Source organism: Phalacrocorax carbo, chromosome 2 (assembly GCF_963921805.1).
Source record: "Phalacrocorax carbo chromosome 2, bPhaCar2.1, whole genome shotgun sequence".
Taxonomy (NCBI): Eukaryota; Metazoa; Chordata; class Aves; order Suliformes; family Phalacrocoracidae; genus Phalacrocorax; species Phalacrocorax carbo.
In genome coordinates, this window is record NC_087514.1 from 166,826,435 (window position 1) to 166,847,248 (window position 20,814).

At 49.9% G+C, this 20,814-nt stretch overlaps 1 long non-coding RNA gene across 1 annotated transcript; it reads right to left on the reverse strand.

Moving 5' to 3' along the window:
- Nucleotides 1-613: 613 nt before the first annotated feature.
- LOC135312143 (uncharacterized) lies at nucleotides 614-13,713 on the reverse strand. The gene is made up of 3 exons (XR_010371822.1): nucleotides 11,527-13,713; nucleotides 4,654-4,780; nucleotides 614-4,202 (listed from the first exon to the last, which is right to left on the reverse strand). It is a non-coding gene; the product is annotated as an uncharacterized LOC135312143 (long non-coding RNA).
- Between the last annotated feature and the right edge of the window lie 7,101 nt (nucleotides 13,714-20,814).

A 20,814-nucleotide genomic window follows, 5' to 3' on the forward strand; every position in this document is an offset into this window, starting at 1 on the left:
GGCCCAGAACTGGACGCAGCCCCCCAGGTGGGGCCTCACTGGGGCAGAGCAGAGGGGGAGGAGAACCCCCCTGGCCCTGCTGGCCACACGCCTTTCCATGCCCCCCAGGCCACCGCTGGCCCCCTTGCCCAGGAGGGCCCAGAGCCCATTGCACACGCGTGACCCGCTGCATCGCCCACCGCCCCACGCATCGCGCACAGCCCGGAGCACCACACCCCATCCAGCACCTCTTGGTGGGTCACGCCCCACCCCACCCATCATGCCCCACCCACTGCCCCACCCATCGCCCCGCCCCACAGTGCAGTCTGGGGTGCTGAAACGCCAGGGGCTCTGCGGGCAGCTCCGAGCAAAGCCTGCCCAGATGAGCCAGGCTGGGTGCTGAGGAAGCCGGGGGCAGCGAGCTGCCCCGCCTGGCATCCCTGCGCCAGCACCCACAGACAGGCCTCGCGTAGGTTTAGGCAGATCGCACAGATTCTTAAAATAGGACCTAACCCGCACCAGGCTTGGGCTGTGAATTGGCTAAGAGTTTCCTGATGGAGAGAGAAAGATGTCTCAAGGGGAAATACAGAGCTCAGACAAGCCTTTCCCCCTCCTCTTCCCATTAATTGCAGGGTTTCAAGGGCTTACTCCCCCATACTGGGATGCATCTCATATCTGAAGATGCGCGAGGCAGATCCAGGCCCTGTTTTGGCAAATACTGTTGGCTTCCCTCAGTGGAAACTCAATTAAAACAGGAGAAAGGGATTATGTATGCTTCCGTTTAATTAAAACCTCTTTGTGCAGCACACTACCTTCTCCTAAGAAAGCAGTGCAATATTTCAGGGGGGAGGGGTGGAAAACGAGGACAACTCGCAGGTGTTTAAATTACAACCACTTATCTCAGCGGGTGAGGTGACGTCTCTAGAGAGCCTCACAGACAAATTAGTTCAAGCCTTGCCGCTGAAAAGCCAGCCTTTACAGACTTCAGAGGGCTGGGCAGCTCCGCAGGGACGCTTGCTGCTGCAAACCGAGGCCAGGCAGGGAAAAGCCCGTTCAGTGGCAGCTCCCCCCCTTGTTAGCACCAACCTACCCTCCACGGCTCTGCTGCCGGCCCAGCGGGCACATCACCGAGCCGGCAGGAACCACGCTTCCACGCTGCACGGCCAACCATAGTCAAAAGGGAGCTGGAGCAAGATAAATTGTCCCATTGAAATGGATTCAGTGGCATCCCTTGGAGAGCCCAGACAGTCTCAAGTCAAGCTGACGGCTCCGGCTGGAGACAAGGAGCTGCTGTAGATGAACCAGAGAGAGGAGGATCCACCACCGTGGGAAGCTGGGATGGTGGGGGGATGCTGGGGCTCACACCTGGCAGAACATGGCCCAACCCTGCCCCAGACAAAAACCAGTAGGCACGAGAGCTGTATCAGGCCCTCTGGGCATCCTCTGCAGGAGGCTGCTGAGCACTCCACTGACAATGAAGGCGAGCCGCGGGTGAGGAGCTCGCGGTGGTCATGACTCTGAGCAGAACGGGCAGAGTAACGAGCATTGGGGGACACCACTTGGGAGCAGGGAGAGAAGCCTCTCAAAGTGCCTGGCACCATCTGAGATGTCTGAGGATAGCTGCGGTTGGATTAGATGACCTAAATAAGTCCTTTTCAGTCTAAATTATTCTCCAACTCTAGCCCACCTGGCTTCCAAGCACCATCCAGAGGCAAGAAGGTCTCCAGAGGTCCTGGGTCATCACACTGTCTGCAAGTCTCAGAAACTCTCAAGCATCTCAGATGGCACCGAGTGTCTATGTGTGGGCATCTGAACCATAGCCCACATCTCGCTCAGATTTGTGTCATATACATAGGCCATAGGGAGATGAAGACATTTCTGCAGGGGTGGCTGGCAGGTGTGACACAGACCCTGCAGGAGACCGACGCCTTTCTGGAGCAGCAGCCACTGTCCCCCACCCCAACTATCTCAAGCCTTGGGGCACTTCTCAGGGGACTCACTCGATCACTGAATATGTGCCGATGAAAGCAGGAAATCCAGGACATGCTGGGTTTTGGTAGTCATGGAGCAGAGAGAAAGACCTGCTAGAGGTAAGGAGGGGATCGTGGAGAAGACTGGAGCAGTGAGGAGGATTTGGTGGCTGGGAAGAAAAGGTACTACAACCACATGTTTATTGGGGTGACAATGGCAGGAAGAAAGATGTGAGTGGCAAAAATAAGAGGCTGCCTTGCGGAGAGAGCTAAATAGATATCCAGAATATTGGAGAGGGTTTTGCTAAAGTCTGGGTACAGCCTGCGTACACTCCACCCTGTGGGATGGTGTTTCGGCTGAAAAAGCAAATCACAGAAAAGTCACTACTTCTAAAAACCTTCCGATAGATAGGAGACAGACACCAGACGAGGACCCACGTGGTCCAGCTTGCTTTCTACCGGCGGCACTTAACATCTCCATGAACCTCAGGACCTTGTTATTGACCAAGACCTCCCACCCACTATACATCAGCCTTTAGGGCTCTCTGGAGTGAAAAGTAGAATCATAGAGTCATAGAATCATTAAGGTTGGAAAAGACCTCTAGGATCACCAAGTCCAACCGTCAACGCAGCACTACCGTGCTTCCTAAACCATGCCCTGACGTGCTGCATCTACACATCCTTTAAATACCTCCGTGGGTGGTGACTGCCCCACCTCTCTGGGCAGCCTGTGCCAGTGAAGTCGTCCCCTGCTCTCCTGGTGAAGCTGTGCTTAGGATTCTTTGGGCTCGATTGTGCAGAAAAGCACTTGGGATTGATTGGGCTGAAGTAGCAGAGGCCAACATTGCAGCTGAGCAACTACAACATTCAGCTGGCAGCAGGAAGAACTGTAAACTCATCCTGTGCTTAAATTAATGTGAGAGAAAAGCTGCAGTAATACAGGGGCATAGACACCTTCCAAAGGTAACTGCTGGCTGACCAAGAGGGGTGATGAAACACTGAGGCTGACCTTGGTCTTCTACAGAGCCAGATGGCTGTCCACAGCCAAGTGTCACCAGGAGCAAGGCAGGGCACGGTGACAGCGTCTCCTGTTGGAGTGGCTTCACCCGAGTGATGCAGAGGAGGTTATGCCACAGACAAGACAGAGCACCAAACGCAAGAACATTTCCAACTCCCCTAGTAGCTCAGAAACTGGTGATTTAGCTCCACAAGGAAGGGAGAAGTTCCAGTGAAGATGTGAATTCAATCTCCATCCCCAGCCCCCCTCAGCAAACAGCCCCTGCTCTGGTCTGTGTCTCCGTGCTGTGGTTTCACATGAAAACACTTTTACACAGCAGGTCAGCTGTGCAGAGCGAGAGAGGTGTGTTAGGAACTCGGGTCATGCCAAGGGAATGGGGCTGCTCAGGCTGAGAAACGCCACCAGGAGGGTCCCGATCCTCATTAGAAGTCCCTAATGAGAGGCCAAGGCCTGGCAGGATGCAGGAAGTGTTGCAGGCCACCAGCGAGCTGGAGATTTTCTTGCAAAGCTGGAGTTTAGGCATGTTCCACCCATGTCCCCACTTCAGACATTTCAGCATGTCAGTAGGTCTGTGCCGCAGTGGCTGGGGTCGCTGGCTGGCGCCCGGGCCAAGACTTTATCCACTGAATCATAGAATCATAGAATCAGTCATAGAAGCATAGAGTGGTCTGGGTTGGAAGGGACCTTTAAAGGCCATCCAGTCCAACCCCCTTCCATGAGCAGGGACATCTTCAACTAGGACATCTTCAGCTAGAACACGTTGCTCAGCAGCCGTTCATTCTGTACCACCCCTGAGACTTAACAAGGATGACAACGAAGACGTTGACTCCTTCCCACCTCACCCTCACTGACGCGCCAACCTAAGCCTCCAGGCCTATCGCCTGGCCTCGTCTCACCACACACTTGTCCTGCAAACCAGCCCCTTCCCACCGCTACCTCCTGGCTCCGACAATGAGTCATGGGGTCAGAAGCACAGAGGGAGATTATTTTGGCATGGAAGATGACTCTATGCCTTGTGCTTGCGTTGTACCCAGGGCCAAGGGGAAACAGGACTTGCTCCGCAACTTCCTCAACGCTTGTTTCCCCGTTGTGCAAAGGTTAAGCTCCAGCAAAGAGCTCAGGAGCCACATCCCACGTTGCCTTGCAGCTCTTTGGGGAATCCAAGCTTAAAGTTTCTGTCCATCGCGATGCGGCTAGCTCTGGAATCTTCTGCTTTTCCAGTATACACAGAGTGACTGTGGGGAGGCGGGAAATTAGGCTGAAATAAATAAATTAAAACCAGCAGGAGGGGATCGACATGCTGCTTGAATTAGTGTGGAGGGTAATTGTAAACAACTGGGGAAATGTGCCTTAAATTAATTTTTAGGATCTAATGGGATTTTGCTTGGACTATAGTCAAGAATGAAAAGCCTTCAATGGCAAAACAAGGCACTTTGCATAAATTAGCAGTTATGACATTAGTGGAGCTGGCTCTTTTTGGCCGGCGACTGAGAGTATGTGTGCGTATGTGCACGCCTGCATGGAGGACTTGGGATTTGCTCTTATTTATTATCTAGAGCTTGTTTAAAGAAGTTATAACAGGAAGGGGAGAATCTTGACGCAGACACTGAAAAGCCAGGACTCCTGGGCCCTGCCTGTCTCGCCGTGGGGGGAAGCGCGGGGGGAGGGAGAAGACAAGTCACCGACCTCTTTGTATTGCCATGTATTGGACTGGAGTGAAGTTTTTCCTTCTGTAGAGAGGTATGTTGGGACTCCCCAGGACAGAATGACTTCTCTGGGAGAAGGGAAGAGGTGTTTTGGGAGGCAGAACGATCTGGAATGACAGTCCAAGAAAACAATGAATATAATCTTTAGAATCAGTCTCTACTCAAAGACCATAAAAAACCATCTCCCTGGGAAATATACAGATTGCCCATAACACCTATTGCAAGCAGCAGGCTGGAGCCGAAATCACAGAATCACAGGATGGTTTGGGTGGGAAGGGACCTTCCAAGGCCATCCAGTCCAACCCCCTGCCATGAGCAGGGACATCTTCAACCAGATCAGGTTGCTCAGAGCCCCGTCCAACCTGGCCTTGGATGTTACCAGGGTTGAGGCATCCACAACCTCTCTGGGAAACCTGGGTCAGGGTCCCACCTCCCTGAGAGTAACGAATTTCTTCCTTATATCTAGTCTGAAACTCCCCTTTTTTAGTTTTAAACCATCACCCCTTGGCCTGTCACAACAGGCCTTGCTAAATATCTGTCCTCATGGTGGACAGACAAAACCAGAACGGTTTGTAGCCACTGCTTTTTGGCTCCAGTGGCACTGAAGGTTACACACCCTTGTGGCATTAATAGTAGGAGTCTGAGGAGTGGCTTGGGGGACAACCTACCGTGGAGTCACGAGGTCCAGACAGGACCCCCTGGCTTTCTAAACTCCTTCTCTGAGAGGAGTCTAGGTGCGGCTAAGGCCAGTCTTAGTCTCAGACTTGGTCAACAGTTTATTTTCCAAGGATTGTAGCTGTAACCACCCATCAGAGTATTTGTTCTTAGTAACTAATTTGGCAGATGCCCTGTTTAACGTTATAAGGCCGGTCGCATTCAATGAGAACAATCATGGCTAGATTAATGAATAGCGCGATTTAGTAGCGCAGCATGTACACAGGTTCTTTGGATTACCAGTTACAGGACACACATAAATACCAAAGATATGAGTAACACTGCTAGGCTACAAGTGCATTAAGCAAATATGAAGCGACTCCAATGCATTAGAGATTTAAAGTGACTCTATATAGAGGTTTCTAAGCTTTCCCGGGAAACGCTTGGTATTACCAAGTGCTCAAATCTTACCCAAGGTGTCCCAGTGGGGGGGGAAGGAGGCTCAGCCCTTCGACTGGTCCCAGAGGTCAGAGTGGTACGTGATGATATCTTCCCTAAAACCTTCTTTCTCTTAAATTATTTTGTATTATTTTTTATCTTTCAGGGTGGAGTTGAGTGACTCTAGTCCTACATACCTTTATTAGGATTGGTGTAAAGTTTCCTCGCTTTGCTTTTAAAGGCGTAGGCTAGAAGAAATTCCAAGCGCATGCCCGGTGAGGGGTGGTCGTACCTTAGAGGTGGGTAACTTTTGGGAGGGAGGTGTGTTTTGGTAGTATAATGATATTATAATGAGCAAAGTTCACCAAAATGACAGCATTTTGTCAAAAGCATGACAGACTGTTGGCCCAGGGTGGCAAATATGCAGCGTGCCAGCTCCATGGTCCCTCAAGTTCCCATTTATCGCAGAGCCGGGCCGCGGTGACTCCGCACCGCTCCACCCTCCGGACAACTCCTCTTAGAGTCAGTAGCCACGTTCTCCTGGCACTGCCGACATCTATGGTTACTGGGGACCTTCCATGGAATGGATTCCTCACGTCAGCTGTGCTCTACCCTGAAAGCTTCTTCTATGCTGTACCTTTTCTAAAAACATAAGTTTAATTTCTGAGTCACCTCCAGCAATTACTCCACGACCTTATACCTGGGCTCCATCCCCAATGATGCTGATGGTTATGCTGTATATATTTTTTATATATATATGTATATATTTCAGTATTTTAACTGCAGCTTTGCAAAAGCATCAACATTTTCCAAATGCTCATTGTGGAAGAAAATTGGCTTTCGGTTGGGAAACTTAAATTTTTCACTACATTCTTATGTTATCTTCGTAAGTAACACTTTTCTTTTTTACTCTTTAGGTTTTTTATTTTCCTCCTCTGCAAACCATAATGAGGTTCAAAACGCTGTTATGCTGTCTGCTGGATTAAAGTAAAGGAAATCTACACCTACTTTACCCAAACCCAGCATAAATACCATCGGCCACCAAGAAGGACTACCCATGATCCATTAGCCCTGAAACTGACTTATTTTAAAGTAGTATAAAATAAAATCAAATGTTTTTGTTTCGCTTTCACTTTATACGCCCACATAAATTGGAAGTACATCCCCTAACCTCAGTGTCCACCATTTCTGGAGCGTTGGAGGCCTCGTCTTTCTGAAAGCAGTTCTGTTTTGTGAAGTTTGGTGGCCCTCTATCCTCTGGGCAATCCCAGCATGAAGGTACTGTCGGGTCCCTCAAAATATCAGCTTTCATTGATGTTTATCTGGGCTGATTTTGAGGGAAGGGCAAGAAACAAAATCCCTGTGTAACAAACATCAAAATAACACTAAGACAGAGACTAGAACATGAACTTGGAGCTTGACAAGGGATGGACTTCTGCTTTCTTATCAAGCAGAGTTAGGGTTAGATGCCCCAAACTTACGGTAGCTCACCTGTTAATATCTTTGACAGTGCCTTTAAGAGGCCATTTTAATAGATCCATGGGCTTCATTGTGCTCAAAGATCACACTTAGTCATAAACTAGATACATGCACAGTCTAAAAGCATCAGACTTCAGTAGCCAGCGCTTATGAAGGCTCCATCAATCCTGTTTCTCCCAATCTTGGCTACTCAATCACATAAGAAGGTGGTAATACCCACATATTAAAAATGGAGCTTTCTCTTTACTCATTTCATATTGATTAAGCTGTATTTTAAAGTCAGTTCGCTATTAGGTTAATTTACCTTCCACCCCAGTTCTCACTCTGCTTGGAAATGGGATCCAGATGGACAACATTTCAGAGTTTAATTCAAACTCATTGAAGTCAGTGGAAGTTTTTTTTCCCATGAGTTTCAAAAGGCTCTGGCCTCTTTATCACTTTGCAGCAAGATGCCTGGCCACAATCTCCATCTCTGAAATGCCAATAGCAATTAAAAAAGCTGCGAGAAGGTTAATATTCCTTCTGCTTTTATTATTCCCACAGAACGCAAACAGATTCGTATCCTCACTGGAGGCAATAAAGCCATCCACATTTGATCATCGGGGCACATGAGTGTTCAAACGCCGCCTCCTGCCAAACTTGAAGGTCCTTCATCAGCCAAACTCCTACTGACTTTGGCAAGGCTTAGCCAGCACACAAATAAAGGAGAGCAGCATCGTCGTGGGGTTTAAGTATGACACTGCCTTCCCGTATGACCTCCGTAGCATTCAGAGGAACCATCCAGAGTACCTTAACATAGGCCTAATGCCCAGATACCTGCCCCGGTTCTGCCCGTTGTGAGTAGATGCACCTCCAGATGTTCCGGGCTAACGTAGAAAGAAAAGCATTTAGTACTATTTCAGGCCTCCCTAAGACTTTCGTGCATTTCCATTAATAAACTTTCTGGACTGCCTTTTTATTTGGCATGATTCAATCACAATTCCAATGGAGACCAACTGAAAAGCTTTTCTCTTTCTTAAACCGAAGCGTTGACAGGCATGGGAAGACCCCTATCCTTACATCTCCAAATGTTTGCCAGAAGTTTTTTGGCACTCCAGAGGGTTATACTTCATGCAGCGAGAGGGACAGGTCCTTAAGAAATTCCGCACATTAGCTGTTCTTCAGTTTTCTGAAGGACAAAGTCCCAGTAGCACCAACGCCTCAAGCAACCGTTTTGCAAAACATCAAGCCATGATAACTCCTGCCAAGCACTCCAGGACACGAACCACCCTCAGCTTTACAAACATGCCATAATTCTCCATTAAATACAGATGAACAGTAAGCCCTTCTCTCTTCTTTTTCTCTGTCATTATTTTAGTGAACAATAGGTCAAAAGCCTGCAGCCAGGCCGTTGCAAATGAAACACTCTCGGGCAAAAAATATGTCAAACCTTTCCTGGTGGTACCTAAGTGGAATGATCTTATCTGACCTTTGGGTTTCCTCAGTCCTTCAGATACCCCAGGGGGAAAAGCCATTAATAACAGCATGGCTTTCCTATTATTAGTTACATTTACAATATCCAAATGCCTGCAAGATGTTGTTTTATTTAACACAGCTTCATCTACCACAGATAGAGTCTATGAAGAGCTGTGGTAGGTTAGTCTGCTGTTGAAAACTGCTTTTTGCTGGACATTTTCTGCTCTCTAACAATCACATAATAAATTCAGCAGGAGTTTTATTAGAACTCTTGGGGTATTTTTCTTTCAAATATCGTAACACGAAGGAAAAAAAAAAAAGTCATACAAAGCTTGAAGCAATCTCTGGTTGTCTTGTTTTAACACAGTTTTTGAAAGGGAGAGCCATTCAGAAACGGCAAGATGACAAGCGCTGTTTAGGAACACTCTCACTGGGCCAAGCGAAACGGGCTTGGTTTTCTCTAGTACAGCTGAAATCTTCTGCTGGAGAGGGGTATTGGGGGAGGGGGTCCTGCCCCCCTGCCCCGCTCCGTGAGACCCCCCTGCAGCGCCGCCTCCAGCTCGGGGCTCCTCAGCACGGGACAGACACGGGGCTGTTGGAGCGGGGCCAGAGGGGGCACAGAAATGCTCCGGGGGCTGGAGCCCCTCTGCTGCGAGGCCGGGCTGGGAGAGCTGGGGTTGTTCAGCCTGGGGAGAGAAGCTGCGGGGAGACCTTATTGCGGCCTCCCAGTGCTTAAAGGGGGGCTGTAGGAAGGGTGGGGGCGACCTCTTTAGCAAGGCCTGTTGTGACAGGCCAAGGGGTGATGGTGTTATACTAAAGGAGGGGAGATTTAGGCTGGATATAAGGAAGACATTCTTGACTCTGAGGGTGGTGAAACCCTGGCCCAGGTTGCCCAGAGAGGTGGCCGATGCCCCACCCATGGAAACATTCAAGGCCAGGCTGGCCGGGGCTCTGAGCACCTGATCTAGTGGGAGATGTCCCTGCTCATGGCAGGGGGTTGGACTGGATGGCCTTGGAATGTCCCTTCCCACCCAAACCTTTCTATGTCTCTATGATTTCCTTTGCCCAAGTATTTCCAGGATTTTCCTCTGCACTGCCTTATTTTGTGGGACACATTTCTAGGTCAGGATCTGAGTAACTGAAAATGATCTTGGCAAAAAATACAGGCAGAAATGAGGTCTTGGAGGTTGAGGCCCAAAGAAACTGAATGGAGAGGCAGTGTTGATTCTGTATGGCGCTCAAGAAGTGGTTACAGAAGGCTAATTCCCATACCATCCACACTGAAAGTCCTGTCCTTGTGGGCCTGGAGAGCTCATAGAAGAAATGGGGCTTCCTCCTCCCACCCTACTGCAGCATAGAGATGCTGCAGCACTTGGTGGGGTGAGGGTCATCTTATTTTTGCCCCAAGACTTCAAAACAAAGCAACACTGTCATCCACCTGGTGCTTAACTAGCCAAGCCACAGAAGACTGATGGAATGCAGTCACAGGAGTATGCCAATGAGATATGTTCGTGGAGGAGACATGAACAACGTCTCTAAGCACAGTGGTCCAGGTGTAACTTCAGACCCAGGTATGTCATCACCACCAAAAGCTGTGAGGGTAGAGGATTACCTTATATTTGCCCTTGCTGTACTTATCCTTGAATACCAGCAACTTGCCATTGGTTAAAATAGGATACTTGGCTGGAAGAGATGGTTTTCTGACTGAATGGGGACATTTTTATATTCTTAAGTCCTCCAGATGCTTGGGGAGCTCTGAGAAACTACTCTCAGATGCATCAGCCAGTGCTGGGAAACTTTGAAGTCACAAAAACATCACCATCCGGTAAGCACTGCAATTCATTAATCCTCTTTAAAAGTCCCAACTCATCTGCACGGTTCATGGTGCAGCGGGAGTGTACAAGGGCCCTACCAAAAAGGAGCAGGATGTGGTCGTATTTCACAATTATACTGGTGTACAACACGCCAAGGGAGAGAGAGATCATCTCTTGGGTTGTTTCACCTCTGGCTTCCATGAAACCAGACACGACGTCCAGCTCCCATCTCACCCTTCACCAGTTCACCACCAGCAGCTGACCATGAGTCACCACAGGTATGAGAGAATGACCAAAAGCATGGAGCAACCTGGTCTCCTCCAGTCACTCAGATTTTTAATTTCTCATCTTAAATCATATGTCAAAAACTGGAGCATTTAGAGACAGAGACACAGACTTTCAGCTGGCAGCATCCTTTCAGTCAACCAAGACTGTCTGGTACCACATATGGATCTGGGGTAGACAGCACACTAAATAAAAGTCTTCTGAACTGAAGCTCCTCCAGTTGGACCTCATTTTTCCCCTAGAAAAAGAGCTGAGAACTTCTTTAACTGTTCCGTGGCCCCAGATTGCTCTTTTTGCCAAAGTCAGGGACATTTGCTATTAATGTACTACAGAAAAATTTCTCTCCAGGACACACATTTACCAGAGCAAATCTCTGACCAGGTGATGCCTCTTGGTGCTGTTCCTGAATTTCATCTTACCTCCAAATTAGTGGGAGGAAACGTAAATAGATGCACAAATAAATTTACACACACATAGCTATAGCATAAAAAGAAATATATATATATACTTAGCAGCATCCACAGATCACATGCAAAATCTCCCATGCCACAGTACTTTTGACTTTTGGCAAGTCAATTGGGGAATAATTCAAGACTTGGGGTAGTTCTTTGGCCCTTGCAGACTTTGCTGCTGGAAAGGTTCTATATCTGCTCCCAACCCAAGGGATGGAAATGTTACATGTGGAAAGGCCAAGGAGGAAAGAAAGGGGAAGACCAGGCCATTCTCACCTTCCAGCAACTGTGTCCTTTGCTCCAGAGAATGGGACTGATGGGCAACCCACGGATGGATGGATGAATGGGCGGACGACAAGCTTCTCATTATTGCTTGACCGAACAAGCAAGTCAAAAACTGATGGGTCAGCCACCACCCAGGGGAGTCTAAGCACCACCCAAAGTGGTGATGCCTTACGTTATGCTGTTCCAAGGTCCGACATACTTCACTTTTTTCTAAACGGTCCATCCTTACAATCATGTGGTTCCATGAAAGAATTCTGGTTTTCTTTAAGCGTAGATCCAGCTCTCAAGGTTTTGGTGAAGGACACTTAAAAAACAGGAGGAAAATAAGAACACATACATATTTATTGTTCAACATGCGATGTGCCCATCCCATGCCATTTGTACTGCAAATCAAGCATAACTCAACCTCTGCCTGCTGTGACCTCCTGGCTCACACCGTAACCTCCTTCCCAAGCATCGCTCACAAGGAAGATGGGGAAATGGGAACCAAAATAAACCAATGGATCACGTGAGCTCCTTTTTAAGTGGTTTTGCTCTGTGTGCTCTCTGTGGCCCTTAAGATTGGGTCAGAAGCTCCAGAGGCAGCCAGGGAAATCATGGGCAGCCCCAGGAGGAGCCTCCTGTCCTCAGCACGGCTGCCAGCCACCTCCTGTGGGACTAAGCAGTGACCCTGCACCAGATCTGTTGGTAATTTGGGCCACTGAATTACACTGCCACTTAGATTTGGTCACTCGCAGATTGCCAGGGCTGGAAAACTCTGGAGTCCTGCTGGGGTGGAGAGCAGGCTGGCCACCTTCCCCAGCCGCCATGAGGTGGTCCTGAGCCACCTCCAAATGCATCACATGGCCCTTTTTCAGATTCATGACTCCTAAACCAATATGCTCTGGTTTGTTTGGCTGTTTGGCTTTTTTTTTTTTTTTTTTTTTTTAAGCTTTTTATCCACTTTTGGGGTTTTGGAGGCCTTCTGGATTTGTATTTGTGAACTCTGAACTCTCCATGGGGGCAATTCTTCTCCCTCACTTTTTCCAAGTGATAGCCAACTTTTCTGTGTGATGGCAGAAAGGGCAGCTTGGAGCAAACCCCGCCTCATCCCCAAGACCCCTGACAAAAAGTCGTGAGGGTTGGTGAGAGCAAGAACCAACACTCAGAAGTTTTCTCTATCCTCCTTTCTCCAGGCTGCATTACCCATGGAGAGGGATGGGATAGAGAAGGGGGGAGAAAAACTAATGCCAGCCACGAAAGTAAAGCTCAATCTCTGCTAATGCACCTTCATCCCGAGCTGTGACCTTCCCCGTCTAGCCCCAGCCTTGCACTCGCAGTGACTCCCAGAGCTCTCCGGCAAAGCCCTTGGCTCCGATCACCGTCCCACTGTGCCTGAAACACCTTCAGCACATGGCTGCCACCTCGGCGGGGTGTGATGGAAATAAATCCAGCAGCTGCAGCAGCTACCACACACTAATGAACTTCCAGACAGCAAAATTATATTGGGACTTTGCCATCTTTTTTTTCTCCTGCCCCGTTCTTTTATTGTTTGCCTCTTCCAGCCAAAACTGCAGGAATTGCCTTGGGAAGTTTTCGCATGCCTCTGCCAGTAGGAAGTGGAAAATCGTGGTGGTGGAACATCGCGTTGAGGGCTCTGCTGTGCACGGCCCGTGGGATTCGCCCCAGCACCTGCTCCAAATTCCCGGACACAGCAACGAGCCCCAGGCAGGGGAGGACATAGTCCTGCTGGGATCAAAGGCTGTAGCATCAAAAGGCAAGTCCTGGATGCAGAGCTGCTTCCCACTGCGTGTGTCCCCCCAGCCCCTTTTCTGCCTCTGGTCACCCCATTAAAGCCCCAGAGAAATCCACTCATTAGAACTGGGGCAAGTGGGGCAGGAGTCCCCTTCTCTGCTTGTGCCATGTCTGTAATTAATGCTCAGTGAGTGTCGGGCTCGGGTCTCTTTAGGCATTGTAAGATCACATATAATCATAGAAAGGTTTGGATGGGAAGGGGGTTTTAGAGGCCATCCAGTCCAACCCCCTGCAGTGAGCAGGGACATCTCCCACTAGATCAGGTTGCTCAGAGCCCCGGCCAGCCTGGCCTTGGGTGTTTCCAGGGATGGGGCATCTCCCACCTCTCTGGGCAACCTGGGCCAGGGTTTTAACACCCTCAGAGTAAAGAATTTCTTCCTTATATCCAGCCTAAATCTCCCCTCCTTTAGTTTCAGACCATCACCCCTTGGCCTGTCACAACAGGCCTTGCTAAAGAGGTCACCCCCACCCTTCCCACAGCCCCCCATTAAGCACTGGGAGGCCGCAATAAGGTCTCCCCGCAGCTTCTCTCCCCAGGCTGAACAACCCCAGCTCTCCCAGCCCGGCCTCGCAGCAGAGGGGCTCCAGCCCCCGGAGCATTTCTGTGCCCCCTCTGGCCCCGCTCCAGCAGCCCCGTGTCTGTCCCGTGCTGAGGAGCCCCGAGCTGGAGGCGGCGCTGCAGGGGGGTCTCACGGAGCGGGGCAGGGGGGCAGGACCCCCTCCCTCACCCTGCTGCCCACAAGATGGTGGGAGCCAGTCCCCAGCACCTGCTAGGACAGAGCCTTCACACCATGAAGAGGTCATGATTTTAGCAGTAACCGAAGGAGTCTTTTTCCCATTTTTGAAAGGGCTTGCACTAAGTCCTGCCAAAAAAAAAATGAAATCAGATCAAAAGGTGCCTGACCCTTGATTGCTTTGGCCCAGTTCCTCAAAGGCATATGGGCAACTGAGCCCGTTCCAGCACAACAGCATTAATGTGGGCTGAAATCTGTAGGATTTGCCACGTCCATGTCAATAAGGCCCAGCAACCCACCCCTCATACAAGGACAGCGCTGGTGATCTTGCAAAGGGCTGCAGCTCCCGTCTGCTGGTTACACACAGAAACATGGCCAGAGGCCAGACATCAGTGCCAAAACTCCCCTAAAAACACAGGGTTTAGGCACCCTTGAAATCATAATCCCCAGCTTGGCATGCTCACCCCTTTTTAAGGTACCATAGGGTCATAAGGCCCCCCCATAGGTAATTTCAAATATAGGTGCCATGTGTAGACACCCAATTCAGTTGCCCACACCTAAGTATCCTGTGCCATATGAAACACCCTGTGGAATCCCTCCACGCTTCCACCTCTGACTGCAGAGGGTCACCTGCCATTGCCACAGGTCTCCCAGAGGTCCCAAGCCCCATCCGTCAGCCATGTCCAGAGCATCCCAGATGATCCTTGGAAACACTCAACCATTTCCTAAGCATTTAAGAAGCAAAATTCTGCCCTACAATCTCTTCTCAGTTTTGTAAGATAATGTTGCAGAAGAAAATTTTGCAGAAACCTGTTTTGGAGGCTTGGAGACCTGTCAAGTCGTGACGGCAGCCCAGAAAAGTGGGGTTTTTTGTTTCTTTACCAGAAGCAACAATGGTCCTAATTCTCCAGGGAGTTCAGCTCATGGGACTGGCAGCAGAAGCTCTGAACTTGGCAGAAGTCTGGCCAGGGACGTCATAAAAGGATTTTTCAGCAGCTGTCAAAAAATGGGTATTTCCTTTCATGTTTCTGCAGCAGCCAGACACTTGAAAGCCTGACCTTGTCCATGGGTGTGGACAACTGCAGAAACATGGCCCGAAGGGCTGAGGACTTGGGATGAAGCCTCCCCTCCATCATCCCAGCAAGTCCCTGGGATCTCCTGGCTTGGGGATCCCACATGAGCGCAATTGCTCCGGCACACCAGGGTTGCTCCTGCTTCGTGTCACGCAGCTGTCAAAGTCTCCTTCGAAATCTGGCCCACCCTGCTGTCTTTTATTCTGACCGAGCGCATGTTATACCCAGTTTCTCGTAAGACAAACAGAGGGGTGTCAAGACAACTGTCGCTAAGGCATTCTCCAATGCCGGAGCGCAAAGAGCACAGAAGGAAAACCAATTAAAAGATGCAGGAGGTGGCATTTTCTAACGAGAGGAGAAAGAAGCATCATAATTTTTAAAAGGCCATCATATTGGCTGAGGATAAACCAGATCAAGTGACCAGGAGAGTCCTGCAGGGATGTATTTGACATCGTTGTCAATTTTGTAACATATCAGCCCTTTCTACAGTTGTCGGTAAAAGGCAGTGGAGCGACCACACTCCAAATCAACCAAAGAAAAACAGTCTGTTGTACAGATGCAAGTTATTAAAGTGAAAGGTTGGGAGAGCAGCAGCGACAGCAGATGGTGTTTAGAAAGGAGACAGATTTGCCTGACACGAGGCAGAAAAAGGCTGGAGAACATGGAGACAGCAGGAATAGGACGAGGCATGGGCTGGTTGGGCTTTGTTTCATTTTTTAACCAGTAAATATGCCCTACCCCACCACCTGCCTGCAAAAAGCCCCGCAGCTACTCAAAGCACAAAATGGTTCATACCAAATACATAGGCATTTATCTACTCATCATGTCCCCTCTGAGCAAGGAGGGAAGGTGGATGACCCAGCACCACCTTACCCCGACCGTCCAGCTCTCCCAAAATTGTGCTCACACCCCAGGAGTCTTCACAGCGTGACCTCCAGGCTGCCGTCACCTCCTGCACGCAGGACAGCGTGACCTCCAGGCATTCAACGCTTTCCCACTTGATGATGGACCTAGAAAGGACCTAGACCTGAGGTGTGGAGGAGTTCAAGACATGGGAAGAGGACTCTCATCAAGAAGTTGTTATTCAGTGATTCACTGATGTTTCCTGTGTTCAGCCTCTGTCTCTGGTCCCTCAGCACCGGGAAGCTGAAATCTGAGGCTGTGGTTGGCCAACCAGTGCTGCTGCCAAGGCCCAGTACCATCCATGGACAACTGTCAGGCACCTGCAGAAGCAAGACGGAGTCCGGGGGTGAGGACACCAACCCCACGTTGGGCCATTGGTGAGCTGGTTACCCCAGCCTCAGCTCCCCTTCCTGCACAGCATATGTTGTCCATGAGCCTTCCCCAGCCCAGCTGCCGACTGCAAGAGGGTCCTCAGTGTGGGTGATTCTCAAGGAGTCCCTTCCATACCAATATTTATAGTGTCCTTGGCAATGAGCAGCTGGGTTAGGTCATTGGTCAGCACAGGACATGGTTTCTGGATTAGTTACCGTCAACCAGGCTTCCAGCTGTGCTGCAATTAGCCGAGCAGAGGGAAGAGCAGCACAATTGACCTAGGATTTATCTCACGTAGTGATTCCTCTCATTCCCTCTCAAGTCTCATGGCCAGCAGAATTCCTGCAAAGACCTCACCCTCCTCCATCAGGGCCATGATCCAGCTCCCAGCAGCATGGAGGCACCCCAGGAGATGTGATCCTCAGGTCTGGCCAGGGATGAGGTCTTTGAGCCATGCTGACCGGAGAGGGAAAGCTAAGGAGCATTCCCAGCATCCATGTCTGCAAGACCCAACCCTACTATCATGAGCTACAGCTAAGGCTGGGTGCAGAAGGCTCATATGCAAAGGATACAAGGCCATGACACACAGCTAAGCAAAAGCAGGTCCCAGACCATACCAAGGCATTGCATTCCCCAAGGAATTCCCCCGTATTGAGAAAGCATGATTTGCTCTGCTCATCTGCACACGTCACCAGGAGGTTATCAGAGAGTTTGTGCGCTGGACCCAAGACCATGGCTGTTGGTTCTTCCTGTGTCTCCAGGACGAACAGATGCACCTCCAATCTCTGAGTGGAAAGCAGATCATTATTAACGATTTCTCTTCCTCTTCCATGGAAGGCGCTTGTTGTACTAGCCCCTTGTGGCCAAGAAAATCACAGAATCACAGGATGGTTTGGGTTGGAAGGGACCTTTCAAGGCCATCCAGTCCAACCCCCTGCCATGAGCAGGGACATCTCCCACTAGATCAGGTTGCTCAGAGCCCTGTCCAGCCTCACCTTGAATGTTTCCAGGGATGGGGCATCTCTCACCTCTCTGGGCAACCTGGGCCGGGGTTTCACCACCCTCAGTGTAAAAAACTTCTTCCTTATATCCTTCCCCCAACCGTCTATTGTGTCTTTTTCCTTGAAGTTTCCACAATTTACCTGAATCCCATCCCAGACTGCAGCAAGAGAGGCGATTTCAGCCCAAAGGCAGCCTGAATACAGCCTCTCCTGTGCCCTCAGTGCACTCTATATGTTTATCCACAGGCAGATGGGTTGGAAATAGATAGGCAGCTCTGCACGCTGTCCTTGTCCTTGCCCAAGTAAGAATTGCACCCTTTATTCCTCATCGTATTAACACCAATAATAAATGCTAAGCCTACCGCTCAGCCCAATCCAAAAGGAGGAGGACTTCTCGTTCATGCACAAGGACAATTTCCCAGGTTGTGGTCCTCACTGCAGCAGAGGCCTCTTCCACATCGGTTAGGACTGTCCTAATGATGTTCCCAATGGATGACACCGAACCTGCCGCTCCTTCTCCCTGCTTTGTTCACATGCCACGTCCAGCCGCTAGGGAAGCTGGAAAGCAAGCCATGCTACTAACCAGCTATTCACCAGGATGGAATAGCAGCCAAGCAAAACATGAACAGAAATAGGAAGGTATTTTTTCAAATCCTTCGGCATTTTACTGGATTTCCATGCATATATAAGCAAGCTGCTGGCAAGATGCCACTTTATACCTCAGCAGCTAAAATAGACACTCCTGAATTCAGTCCATTCCATCCCGTTAATCATTTGGCCAATATTTCTCTCTAATCACATTTCAGTTGATTAGCAGATGATGGTCTGGGCCATGAGGCTGAGCTTCATGGTCTCCCAGAACCATGAAGCCCATCTGACTACGTGCAGATGTGCCCGACACATCTCCAGGTGAACTAACCGCTGTTGGCGTTCGTTGACAGTCAGTGGAGATCAAGTCAATCAAGTTCATCCTTTCACTCCAGCTTACACTAAAATAGACATTTTGAGTAAACCAGAGGCCTCATGCCCTAGAAGTTCTCGTTTCTGTCCTTCAACACGTAGAGGGAGCCCAGGGTGGTTTGTTGGGCTGGGGACACCCACCCTGAAGATGGCCAACGTGAAGTGAGAGCCACTCCACACCATTCAACATGACAGTGGCGTGCATCAAAATTCACGTAGCTCTTTAGAGGCACTTGATAAGACCAGTGCTTTTCACAGCCTCGTCCTACAAAAGGGCAAGCATTTCACCCCCCATGGCAAACCAGGGTACTTGCTCTCTGGCCCAAACCCGGGCTGCACCTCAGAGCTGGTGTCCACACACTTAAACGCATTCCATCACAGAATAAATGGGCAAATTGGGTCTGGTCCTTGGCCTGTGCCACCTCTGACCTTTGCCAGGACGTTGTTTGGGACTGTTTCTTCTCACAGCCCAAACCCACGCCGGGTCCATGCTAGCCATGAAACAGTCCAGGCAAACTTCTGACTGAGCCTGGGGCCATCCCTTTTTAATTTAGTAACAGCTGGGGCCATCTCTGACTAGTGGTCACAAGGGGAAGAGCCAAGGCTTTATGGCCAGGCTGTGGATGAGACCAGATGATCGCCCCAGAGGAGCCATTTGGCCTTCTCAGAGCACCATGACCCAAAGATACTGCACTATTTTTATTATAATTGGTCTTATGAGACACCATATCAGCAAGGGCAGAGCCCCTAGGTGTCATTATGGGACTTTCTGTCCACCCTTGGTCTTGCTCAGGACCAGGTCTTTTAGGCTGCTTCCTTCCCCTGAGCCTGCCCAGCCCATCCTTGCTCTTCCTTCACCTCCATCGCTGCTCTCTGGGTGGTACCACTCCAGCACAGCCTCTTTCAAGACATTTCCAAGCCTCCACAGCCATTTTCCTTGACTATCCTGTAATCTCTATTTCTTCATCCCTCCTTTTTGCATCCTCAAAACATCCCAACACTCCCACGATTCCCAAACTCTACCACTCCTCCCCACAAACCCAGCGCCTGTATTTACACAGGGCACCTCCCGCAAAGCCCACGTTTGCCATTTTTTAAGGCAGTGCCTGCAGGTTTCCAGATGTCACAGGCCCATCCAACCACACCAGCAGCCAGAAGAGCCTTCCCCACTTCTCCTGGGCCCCATCCCACCTCGCTCAGGGACACACGGCACTTTGGTCCCAACACTTGGCTCAACAAAGCAGGGTTGGGTAGAAATTTGACCTCAGAGACTCCTACACTCATGAAATATTGGTGCAAATCATTTCAAGGTGTGCACTGAGGTGATCGAGTCTAAATCACGTTAATTCCCTGCTCCTGCCCATAAGTCCAAAGAGCTGTAATTTGATTTCCATCTAATAAATTATCCTAAAACAAATTCAGACCTCTTTGATTCTGAGGGCTCATCTGCTCAGAGACACTGATTTAAGGTCCGCAGTGGATTAGTTAAACTGCATTAAAACCCCGTGAGAACATTCTTATTCAGAACTAAAGTGGCTTAATTTGATTTAGCTAAATTCTCTTCCAAAGCTTATAACAATTGCACGGGCAGTAAATCAAGATGCACTCAATTACGCATAGAGGGCTGGTGCAGCTCACTAGTGATGCTGCTAAGGTGTGAGGGGAGGTGAGCTGATGCGACCATCGTCCAACGTGAGGTCATTTCTCAGGTCCTCCAGGCAGCCAAGGTGCGAGATAAAAGTAGAGATAACTTTGGCCTTCCCAAAGGGGAGTTTTCAGCCCCAGCAAGCTGCAATCCCCTCAGAGGACTCTGCAATCAGCTCTGCACGGCCCAGAGCTCGAGGACCTTAACCAAAACAAGATGTCCCCAAATAAATCACGGAGAGGAGGCAGAGTGAATGCAGTAAATAGCCCAGGAAATCAAAGAGCAGTCCCCCACCGAGCAGGCAGCTGCGCTCCCCACCGCCGACCGGGAGCATCCTCCTCCCACTGGGAACAGCAGCCCATCACTGCTTGAGAGGGGCTTGATGGGTCCTTTCTGTCCTCCTGCTCCACTCGGGGAAAGTCCTGCAGCAGCTCCTCCTCCCCCAGAGCAGACCTCACTCATGGGGTGCCATCCTCAAGGTGCGCAGGGTGCAGTTGCCCCCAGAAAGGCCGTGGGTTGGAGTCTGGCACCTTCATGACGTAGGGAAGGCAGTGCCTTGCCTTTAGAAACCAGCTCTCTTGATGGATCTCCCTTGCTCTCCTGAGGCTCAGAGCATCCTTCTCCTTGCACCCAGAGTGCAATCCTGGGCTGGTCAAGGTGGCTAATGCCAACCCCGGGAAAACTCCTCTGCTTCTCAAACACGGCCCTTGGCCAGGATAGCCTGCAAAGCGAGGAAGCCCCCAACACCCTGGAAGGATGTCCTCCAGCCTCCTTCATATCACGAGGTACAAATGTGC